Genomic DNA, 12,293 nt, shown 5'->3' with positions numbered 1-12,293 from the left:
AGCATACAAACATTTTCAAGCCAAGGTAGAGGAGTCACGAAAGTCAGAAATAGCAATAAAATTAATCACTTACCTGTGAGCTTCTTCTGGTTGCGGTCACAAGAGTTCCTGTTACACAAATGTTTGTTTTGTTCGATAAAGTTCCTCTTTATGTCCCAAAAACTTTTGTTCAGTAATCCACTGGCTCAATGGCGGTCACAACATGCAGATGAATATATCCTAATAGTACCGGGTAAAATTTGTCGAAACATGTCAAACGCTGTTTATAATTCATCCTCAGGTTGATCCTCAGGCTGGGTCCTAACCCAACACATACTGTATAGGCAGGCAGTTGAAAACTACACACATCAAAAATAAAAGTTAAGTGCTTGTAACTAAGCATTTCATAGTAAGGTCTACACTTGTTGAAATCACTGCATGTGTCAAAGTTTGATTTGATACCATTCCTACACTGAAGCATGGTGGTGGCAGCGTCATGCTTATGGGATGTATTTCAGCGGCAGGAACTAGTCGACCAGTCTGGGTTGAGGGAAAGCTGAACGGAGCAAAGTGCAGAGTTTCTTGACAACCTGTGACAGTTCACCTTCCAACAGGACAATTATCCTAAGCACACAGCCAAGACAATTGCAGGAGTGGCTTCAGGACAAGTCTCTGAATATTCTTGAGTGGCCCAGCCAGGGACCCCAAATTAGCTTTAAAACGGCAACATTTCCTTTCAGCTCCATGGCAAAATGTGTAGAATTGCAGAAAATGAACTTTTTAAAACTGCAAAAATCTATCTTGTGCGGCTGCTCGGCCATGGAAGCCCATTTCGTGTAGCTCCCAACACAGTTACTTTGCTGACGATGGCGTGCTGCATAAGATTTATTTAATACAAAAATAGATATATTTAACCTTTATTTAACTAGGTAGGCAAGTTGAGAACAAGTTCTCATTTACAACTGCGACCTGACCAAGATTAAACAAAGCAGTTAGACACAAACAACAACAGTTACACATGGAATAAACAAACGTACAGTCAATAAAACAAAGTCTATATACAGTGTGTGCAAATGAGGGAAGATTTGGGAGGTAAGGCAATAAATAGCCCATAGAGGCAAAGTAATTACAATTTAGCAATTAAACACCGGAGTGATAGATGTGCAGAAGATGAATGTGCAAGTAGAGATACTGGGGTGCAAAGGAGCGAGACAAATAAATAACCATATGGGGATGAGGTAGCTGAATGGGCTATGTACATGTGCAATGATCTGTAAGCTGCTCTGACATATGATGCTTGAATTTAGTGAGGTAAGTATAAGACTCCAGCTTCACTGAGTTTTGCAATTTGTTCCAGTCATTGGCAGCAGAGAACTGGATGGAAAGAGAGCCAAATTAGGAATTGGCTTTGGGCGTGACCAGTGCAATATACCTGCTGGAGCGCATGCTACGAGTTGGTGCTGCTGTGGTGATCAGTGAGCTGATATAAGGCGGGGCTTTACCAAGCAAAGATTTATATATTACTTGGAGCCAGTGGGTTTGGCGACGAATATGAAGCGAGTGCCAGGCAACGAGAGCATACAGGTCGCAGTGGTGGGTACTATATGGTGAAAAAATGGATGGCATCGTGAAAGACTGCATCCAGTTTACTGAGTAGAGTGTTGGAGGCTATTTTGTAAATGACATTGCCAAAGACAAGGATCGGTAGGATAGTCAGTTTTACGAGGGTTTGTTTGGCAGCATGAGTGAAGGATGCTTTGTTGCGAAATAGGAAGCCGATTCTGGATTTCATTTTGGATTGGAGATGTTTAACTTCTTATGGCTGGGGGGCAGTATTGAGTAGCTTGGATGAATAAGGTGCCTAAAGTAAACGGCCTGCTCCTCAGTTTCAGTTGCTAATATATACATATTATTAGTATTGGATATAAAACACTCTGAAGTTTCTAAAACTGTTTGAATGATGTCTGTGAGTAAAACAGAACTCATATGGCAGGCAAAATGAGCTTTGTTTGTATACACCAGAGTCCCCAATGAAATCCCCTTGAGATCTTAATATTGCACTGTCTAGGGGTTCCACTAGATGTCAACCATCAATAGAAATTATAATGAGACTTCTATGGTGTTGTGGGGGTGAATGAGAGCAGAATCTATCAGGTGACTGGCAGTCAGCCATTTTCTGATCATGCTTATTCCTCATGGTAAGAAGGAGAACTCAGGTTGGAACTTTATTGAAGCTATATGTTAACATCCTAATAATTGATTCTGTACTTAGTTTGAAGTGTTTCTTGTAATATAACTTTTTGAAGTTTTTGTCGGATATAACGCTGACCAGAATGAGCGTTTGGATATGTATACCAAACGCGCTAACAAAATAAGGTATTTGGACATTATCGAACAAAACAAACATTTATTTTGGACCTGGGATTCCTGGAGTGCTTTCTGATATAGATCGTCAAAGGTAAGGGAATATTTATCATGTCATTTCTTATTTATGTTGACGTCAAGATGGCGGCTATTGTGACAAATATTATCTGAGCGCCGTCTCAGATTATTGCATGGCTGGCTTATTCTGTAAAGTTTTTTTGAAATCAGACACAGCGGTTGCATTAAGGAGAGGTATATCTATAATTCCATGTGTATAACTTGTATTATCATCTACAATTATGATGAGTATTTCTGTTGAATGATGTGGCGATGCAAAATCACTGGTTGTTTTTGGAACTAGTGAATGTAACGCGCCAATGTAAACTCATATTTGGATAAATATGAACTTTATCAAACAAAACATATTGTGTAACATGAAGTCCTATTAGTGTCATCTGATGAAGATCATCAAAGGTTAGTGATTCATTTTATCTCTTTCTGCTTTTTGAAACTCCTCTCTTTGACTGGGAAAAAAATGGCTGTGTTTTTCTGTGGCTATGTGGTGACCTAACATAATCGTTTGTGGTGCTTTTTGCTGTAAAGCATATTTCAAATCGGACACTGTGGTGAGATTAACAACGAGAATAGCTTTAAAATGGTATGAGATACATGTATGTTTGAGGAATGTTAATTATGAGATTTTGTTATGTTTTGAAAATGGCGTCCTACACTTTGACTGGCTGTTGTCAAATCGCTCCCGTTACCGGGATTGCAGCCATACGAAGTTAATGTGAGTCTGGAAGGAGAGTTAACAGTCTACAAATACCTAGGTGTCTGGTTAGTTGTCCACATATTCTAAGTCAAAACCGCCCAGAGTAGTGATGCTAGTCGACCGGGCAGGTCTTGAAGAGCATGCATTTAGTTTTTCTTGCATTTAAGAGCAGTTGGAGGCCACGGAAGGGGAGTTGCATGGCATTGAAGCTCGTCTGGAGGTTAGTTAACACAGTGTCCAAAGAAGGGACAGAGGTATACAGAATGGTGTTGTCTGCGTAGCGTTGGATTAAAGAATAACCAACAGCAAGAGTGACGACATTGACGTATACAGAGAAGAGTCGTCCTGAGAATTGAACTCTGTGGCACCCCCCTAGAGACTGCCAGAGGTCCGGACAACAGACCCTCCAATATGACACACTGAACTCTGTCTGAGAAATAGTTGGTGAACAAGGCGAGGCAGTAATTTGAGAAACCAAGGCTGTCGATAAGAATGTGGTGATTGACAGAGTCGAAAGCCTTGGCCAGGTCGATGAAGACTGCTGCACAGTATTCTTTTATCGATGACGGTTATATCGTTTAGGACCTTGAGCGTGGCTGAGGTGCACCCATGACCAGCTCAGAAACCAGATGGTCGGTGAGCTGTTTGTTAACTTGGCTTTCGAAGACCTTAGAAAGGCAGGGTAGGATAGATATAGGTCTGTAACAGTTTGGGTCTAGAGTGTCTCCCCCTTTTGAAGAGGGGGATGACCACGGCAGCTTTACAATCTTTGGGCAACTCAGACGATACGAGAGGTTGAACAGGCTAGTAATAGGGGTTGCAACTATTGTGACGGATAATTTTAGATGGAGTGAGACCAGACTGTCTAGCCCAGCTGATTTGTAGGTATCCAGATTTTGCAGCTTGTTCAGAATATCAGCTATCTGGATTTAGGTGTGGGAGAAATGGGGGAGGCTTGGGAAAGTTGCTGTGTGGGGTGCAGAGCTGTTGACCGGGTTAGGGGGTAGCCAGGTGGAAAGCATGGCCAGCTGTAGAAAAATGCTTCTTGAAATTCTCAATTATTGTGGATTTATCAGTGGTGACAGTGTTTCCTAGCCTCAGTGCAGTGGGCAGCTGGGAGGAGGTGCTCTTATTCTCCTTGGACTACAGTGTCCCAAGACTTTTTGGAGTTTGTGCTACAGAATGTACATTTCTGTTTGAAAAACCTAGCCTTTGCTTTCCTGCCTGTGTATATTGGTTCCTAATGATCCTGAAAAGTTTCATATCGTGGGGGCTATTTGATGCTAATGCAGTACGCCATAGGATATTTTTGTGCAGGTCAAGGGCAGTCAGGTCTGGAGTGAACCAGGGGCTTTATCTGTTCCTCGTTCTAAATTTAACGGGCATGCTTATGTAAGATGGTGAGGAAAGCACTTTTAAAGAATAGAGGCATCCTCTACTGACGGAATATGGTCGATATCCTTCCAGGTTACCCGGGGCAGGTCGATTAGAAAGGCCTGCTCGCTGAAGTGTTTTAGGGAGCGTTTGACAGTGATGAGGGGTGGTCATTTAACCGCAGACCCATTACAGACACAGGCAAGGAGGCAGTGATGGCTATGGTCCTGGTTGAAGACAGCAGAGGTGTATTTAGAGGGCAGGTTGGTCAGAATGATATCTAAGAGGGTGACCGTGGTTACGGATTTAGGGTTGTACGTGGTAGGTCCGGTGATAATTTGTGTGAGATTGAGGGCATCTAGTTTAGATTGTAGGACGGCCGGGGGTGTTAACCATTCTAGTGCTGGCGTTCCGCTAGCGGAACCCCTCGACAACATTCCGCTGAAAAGACAGCGTGCGAAATTCAAAATATATTTTTTAGAAATATGTAACTTTCACACAGTCCAATACAGCAAATGAAAGAAACTTCTTGTTAATCTACCCATCGTGTCCGATTTAAAAAACAATGCTTTACAGCCTAAGCACAAGTCAAAATAACACAGCCAAAAAGCAGAAATATAGATTAAATGAATCACTAACCTTTGATGATCTTCATCAGATGACACTCATAGGACATCATGTTACACAATGCATGTGTGTTTTGTTCGATAATGTGCATATTTATATCCAAAAATCTCAGTTTACATTGGTGCCTTACGTGCAGTAATGTTTTGATTCCAAAGAATCCGGTGATTTTGCAGAAATACTCATAATAAACATTGATAAAAGATACAAGTGTTATTCACAGAATTAGAGACTTCTCTTTAATGCAACCGCTGTGTCAGATATGAAAAAAACTTTACGGAAAAAGCATAATCTGAGAACGGCGCTCAGAGCCCAATCCAGCCAGAGAATTATCCGCCGTTTTGGAGTCAACAGGAGTTAGAAATAACACTATAAATGTTCACTTATCTTTGATGATCTTCATCAGAAGGCACTCCCATGAATCCCAGTTCGACAATAAATGACTGATTTGTTCCATAAAGTCCATCATTTATGTCCAAATAGCCACTTGTTCACGTGTTCAGCCCAGTGATCCATCTTCATGAGGCGCGAGCACTTCGTTCAGACAAAAACTCTAAAAGTTCCGTTACAGGTCGTATAAACAAGTCAAACGATGTATGGAATCAATCTTTACGATGTTTTTAACATAAAACACCTAATGTTCCAACCAGAGAATTCCTATGTATGAAGAAATGCACTGGAACGAGAGCTGTCGGGAGCGCGCGTCACGAGCCTGAGACACTCTGCCAGACCACTGACTCAAACAGGTCTCATGTGCCCCTCCTTTATAGTAGAATACTCAAACCAGTTTCTAAAGATGGTTGACATCTGGTGGAAGCCGTAGGAAGTGCAACTTGACTCCATAGACATTGTGTATGCGGTAGGACGAGCTCTGAAAAACTACAAACCTCAAATATTCCACTTCCTGGTTGGATTTTTCCAGTTCTGTTATACTCACAGACATTCAATTAGTTTTAGAAACTTAGTGTTTTCTATCCAATACTACTAATAATATGCATATATTAGCATCTGGGACAGAGTAGGAGGCAGTTCACTCTGGGCACGCTAATTCATCCAAAAGTGAAAATGCTGCCCCTTATCCCAAAAAGGTTAAACACTGTTTCTCATGCTTGTTCAATGAACCATAAACAATTAACGAACATGCACCTTTGGAACGGTCGTTAAGACACTAACAGCTGACAGACTGTATGCAATTAAGGTCACAGTTTTGGACACTTAGGACACTGAGACCTTTCTACTGACTCCGGGGAAGAAAAAAAATAAAGATGCCCAGGGTCCTTGCTCATCTGCATGAATGTGCCTTAGGCATGCTGCAAGGGGGCGTGAGGACTGTAGATGTGGCCAGGGCTATAGATTGCAATGCACGTACTGTGAGACACCTAAGATCAAATGTATTTATATAGCCCTTAAGACAGCGCTACAGGGAGACAGGATGGACAGCTGATCGTCCTCGCAGTGGCAGACCATGTGCAACACCTGCACAGGATCGGTAAATCTGAACAACACACATACAGGATGGCAGGTGTATGTAAACTTCTGAATTCTACTGTACATGCTTGAGGTCGACCGATTATGATTTTTCAACGCCAATACCGATTATTGGAGGACCAAATAAGCCGATACTGGTTAAATCGGCTGATAAAAAAAATAAAAAAATAAATATATATATATATATATATATATATATATATATATATATATATAATTATTATTTGTATTAATGACAATTTGTATTCAACCCTCCGGTTTGTTTTTTTAGCTCAGATGATCTATAATATTTCAGCCGGACAATAACGTCGTCAATATAAAAGGTAAACAAGAAATGCACTCTCTCGGGATTGCGCATGAAAAAGCTCTGTGACATGTCAGGGTCCACTCATTCAGACTGGTCTTACTCCTTCATAAGAATACAAGCCTGAAACAATTTCTAAAGATTGTTAACATCTAGTGGAAGGCATAGGGACTGCACTTTGAGTCCTAAGTCAATGGATACTGTAATGGCATTGAGTAGAGGACAAAAAAATAAAAAATACTTCCTGAATGGATTTTCTCAGGTTTTCGCCTGCCAAATCAGTTCTGTTATACTTAGACATTATTTTAACAGGTTTGGAAACTTTAGTGTGTTCTATCCAAATCGACCAGTGATATATATATATATATATATATATATATATATATATATATATATATATATATATATATATATATTATATATATATATATATATTCTTCTGAGCCCGAGTAGCAGGCCGTTTAATTTGGGAATGCTTTTCATCCAAAATTCCTAATGCTGCCCCCTACCCTAGAGAAGTTAATTATAACATAATAACACACAGAAATACGAGCCTTAGGTCATTAATATGGTAAAATCCGGAAACTATCATTTCGAAAAGATAACGTTTATTCTTTCATGGAAATACGGAACCGTTCCGTATTTTCTAATGGGTTGCATCCATAAGTCTAAGTATTCCTGTTACATTGCACACCCTTCAATGTTATGTCATAATTAAGTAAAATTCTGGCAAGTTAGTTCACAACAAGCCAGGCGGCCCAAACTGTTGCATATAGCCAGACTCTGCGTGTAATGAACCCAAGAGAAGTGACACAATTTCCCTAGTTAAAAGAAATGCATGTTAACAGGCAATATTTGGTACACATTTGTGCAACGACGGTGCTTTTTACGCGAATGCGCTTGTTAAATCACCCGTTTCGCGAAGTAGGCTGTGATTCAATAATAAATTAACAGGCACTGCATCGATTATATGCAACGCAGGACAAGCTAGATAAACTAGTCATATCATCAACCATGTGTAGTTAACTAGTGATTGTTAAACCCTTCACATTGAAGATCTATGAAGTTATTTGGATTTTTATTAATTATGTTTGATAGACAGGGCGTTTTATTTTTTTGCTGAGTTTATGTACGTTCATACATACATGCATGCGTTCGTGCGTGCATACATACGTGCGTGCGTACATCCTTGCATGCCTTCGGAAAGTGTACGGACCCCTCGACTTTTTCCACATTTTTGTTACAATTACTTCTTGAGAATGATGTTACAAGCATTGCACATCTGGATTTGGGGAGTTTCTCCCATTCTTCTCTGCAGATCCTCTTAAGCTCTGTCAGGTTGGATGGGGAGAGTTGCTGCACAGCTATTTTCACATCTCTCCAGAGATGTTTGATCGGGTCCAAGTCCGGGCTCTTTCTTGGCCATTTAACTTCTTTCTGGTAGGGGGCAGTAATGGGTAGCTTGGATGAATAACGTGCCCAAATTAAGCTGCCTGCTACTCAGCTGTAAAACCTGGAATATGCATATAATTAATACATTTGGATAGAAAACACTCTGAAGTTTCTAAAACTGTTTGAATCATGTCTGTGAGTATAACAGAACTCATATGGCAGGCAAAAACCTGAGAAAAATTCAACCAGGAAGTGGGAAATCTGAGGTTTGTAGTTTTTCAACTCAGCCCCCATTGAAGATACAGGGTGATATTAGTTATGTTTCACTTCCCAAGGCTTCCACTAGATGTCAACAGTATTTAGAACCTGTTTTGAGGATTCTACTCTAAAGGAGGGGCCCATAAGGGCTCTTTGAGTGAGTGGTCTGGTGCCACAGCCTCGGTCAGGGGCGATCACATGAAAGGTAGCTACGTTCCACTTCATTTGTACAGACAACGGAATTGTCCGGTTGGAACATTAATGACGTTTTATGTTAAAAACATCCTAAAGATTGATTCCATACTTAGGTTGGCATGTTTCTATGGGCTGTAACAGAACTTTTTAAACTTTTCGTCCGACGTTCGGCGCGACCTGAATACGCTTTTGAATTTGTTTACCAAACGCCCTAACAAAAGAAGATATTTGGATGTAATTGATGGACATTATCGAACATATCAAACATTTATGGTGGAACTGGGATTCCTGGGAGTGCATTCTGAAGATCATCAAAGGCAAGTGACTATTTAAAATGCTATTTCTGACTAATGTTGACTACCCAATATGGCGGGTATATTTTTGGCTGCTTTGTTGTCTAAAGGCTGTACTCAGATAATTGCATGGTTTGCTTTCTCCGTAAAGTTGTTTTGAAATCTGACACAGCGGTTGCATTAAGGAGAAGTTTATTAAAGTTCCATGTATAATAGTCATATTTTTATCAATGTTTATTATGAGTATTTCTGTAAATTGATGTGGCTCTCTGCACAATCACTGCATGTTTTAGAACTACTGAACTTAACATGCCAATGTAAACTGAGATTTTTGGATATAAATATGAACTTTATCAAACAAAACATACATTTATTCTGTAACATGAAGTCCTATGAGTGTCATCTGATGAAGATCAAAGGTTAATGATTCATTTTTTTCTCTTATTTCTGCTTTTTGTGACTCCTCTCTTTGGCTGGAACAATGGCTGTGTTTTTCTGTGGCTTGGTGGTGGCCAAACATAATAGTTTGTGGTGCTTTCACTGTAAATTATTTTTGAAATCAGACACTGTGGCTGGATTAACGAGAATTCTATCTTTAAAATGGTGTAAAATACTTGTATGCATGAGGAATTTTCATTATGAGATTTTTGTTGTTTTGAATTTGGCACCCTGCACTCCGCTAGCTGAACCCCAGTCCTAGACAGGTTAAGGACATTCAGAGACTTGTCCTAAAGCCACTCCTGCGTTGTCTTGGCTGTGTGCTTAGGGTCGTTGTCCTGTTGGAAGGTGATCCTTCGCCCCAGTCTGAGGTCTTGAGCTCTTTGGAGCAGGTTTTAAAGAAACTCTGTACTTTGCCTTGATCCTGACTAGTCACCCAGCCCCTGCCACTGAAAACATCCCCACAGCATGATGCTGCCACCATGCTTCTCCGTAGGGATGGATCCAGGTTTCCTCCAGACGTGATGCTTGGCATTCAGGCCAAGGACTTCAATCTTGTTTTCATTAGACAAGAGAATCTCGTTTCTCGTGATCTGAGAGTCTTTAGGTGCCTTTTGGCAAACTCCAAGCGGGCTGTCAGGTGGCTTCTGTCTGGCCACTCTACCATAAAGGCCTGATTGGTGGAGTGCTGCAGAGATGGTTGTCCTTCTGGAAGGTTCTCCCATCTCCACAGAAGAACTCTGGAGCTCTGTCATTGACCATTGGGTTCTTGACCAAGGCCCCTCTCCCCTGATTGCTCAGTGTGGCCAGCTCTAGGAGGAGTCTTGGTGGTTCCAAACTTCTTCCATTTAAGAAAGATGGAGGCCACTGTGTTCTTGGGGACCTTCAATGCTGCAGAAATGTTTTTTACCCTTCCCCAGATATGTGGCTTGACACAATCATGTCTCAGAGCTCTATGGGCAATTCTTTCGACCTCATGGCTTGTTTTTTTCTCTGACATGCACTGTCAACTGTGGGACCTTTTTTATATAGACCGGTGTGTGCCTTTCCAAATCATGTCCAATTTAATTTACTGCAGGTGAACTCCAGTCAAGTTGTAGAAACATCTCAAGCATGATCAGTGGAAACAGGATGCACCTAAGCTCAATTTCAAGTCTCATAGCAAAGGGTCTGAATACTTATATAAATATGTTTTTTATATATATATATTTTTTTATAAATATAGTCATTCCAAAACCTGTTTCTCTTTTTTATTATGGGGTATTGTGTGTAGATCAATTTTATTTTTATTTAATACATTTTTAGAAAAGGCTGTAATGTGATAAAGTCAAGGTGTCTGAATACTTTCCGAAGGCACTGTCTCTAGTGTATTTTTAGTCAAATGTTTGGCCAATAGACATGTTTAACGGAGATTTCTTTTGTCGAGGAGTCACAAATTTATATATATTTTTTATGGTGCACCAAACACCTGTCTGATTCATATGTCTCAGTGGACTAATCCATTGCGGAGGCCTTGGGGATCTCACGGTCAATCACTCTAAGACGTGGTACTGAAATTGTAAATGGTTATATTATGTAAGAATAATGGTGCAACACTAACAGAGACATTTATCATAAAGTAATATTTTTTCCCATAATGGATAGTGGTCACCGAACAGTTCTGAAACAATCTTCAGTGCAGCGTTGAAATGGCGCCATTCCCTGTATATTGCTATGTGCATAATAGCAAGTTAACCAGCATATTGGTGTTGAGAACTATGCGGCAGAGACAGTGGCGGAGTGAGGCGATGAGGAAACAACCCGTGCCTTAATTGACTTAGAAAATTGAGGCGAGAGGAAACCCCAACTTAATTGGGCCTATACTCAATAGCCTAACTTAAACGTGCCTTAATTTATAAATATTCCATATATATATTTCTGCCAACAGAAGACAGATCCTGCTTTTGTTGCTTGTTTGAATGTTTGTTTAATATCCTTCTCTGATTTATGTGAGCACCAAGCCTCACACAACGCAAAATGTTGGGTAAAGCAATTTCACAAATTCGTCTGTTTTTAACATTTGTATTAAAGGTTTTAAAGCAGACTCTGGTATTACTTCATTTATTGAATGTTTACATTGTTCCAAATGGGCAGAACAATTATATTGTAATCTAACGGAACCTGTTTGGCATTCCCCTGTTCCCAAGTTTCTTTTTCATGTCCTCCGCATCCATTTTGCTGTTATAATGCTGGGCATTTGTTATAACCAGTTTATTGATGTGAATATGGTGGTCTGTAGGTCAGGCCCTATTGGTCATGTGGATGCATTGCACACATATTTCATGTAAAGAGAGAAAGGTTTGATGGAATAGGGAAGGAATGGTTTTCCTAAACAATTTCGGTAACAGAACTTCTCAGAGACAAGTAAGAAAAAAGAAAATTGACTGTACTTATGTTGCAGCTTCAGCGTGGACAGCACTATGAACACTTGCTGTGCTGTAGTGCCTGCTGGGAGAGGGAGAGAGTGATTTTAACACAGCGCAGACATCGGGTTCCCTTTTGAGTTGTTTGTATCTTAATTATTTCAACAAACACAGGGTGTGTCTATACACGTAAAAGTACACAGCTTAAAAAGTTTGAAAGAAAAGACCACTCTCGGTCGACCAAGATTTTAAATGATATCTGATCGTGTTGGCATAAGATGTTGAATACATGGGGCAATTATTTACATCTTGACACGCTGTATAATCTTAGTTTTTTTTAACAGTTCCAATTTTTTGTCCCTCATTATCTTAATTACAATGATACTCTCCTCACTGTGTTCATTAGCTGA

At 40.2% G+C, this 12,293-nt stretch overlaps 1 protein-coding gene across 10 annotated transcripts in view; it reads left to right on the top strand.

Moving 5' to 3' along the window:
- Positions 1-12,293, top strand: part of LOC124017688 (lysine-specific demethylase 5A-like) — a 95,558-nt gene that overhangs the window by 25,877 nt on the left and 57,388 nt on the right. The window lies entirely within an intron of this gene.

This window comes from Oncorhynchus gorbuscha, unplaced genomic scaffold, assembly GCF_021184085.1.
Source record: "Oncorhynchus gorbuscha isolate QuinsamMale2020 ecotype Even-year unplaced genomic scaffold, OgorEven_v1.0 Un_scaffold_31:::fragment_4:::debris, whole genome shotgun sequence".
In the NCBI taxonomy this organism is placed as follows: Eukaryota; Metazoa; Chordata; class Actinopteri; order Salmoniformes; family Salmonidae; genus Oncorhynchus; species Oncorhynchus gorbuscha.
Note: the sequence above shows the minus strand (reverse complement) of the source record. Positions and strands in the feature narration are given on the sequence as shown.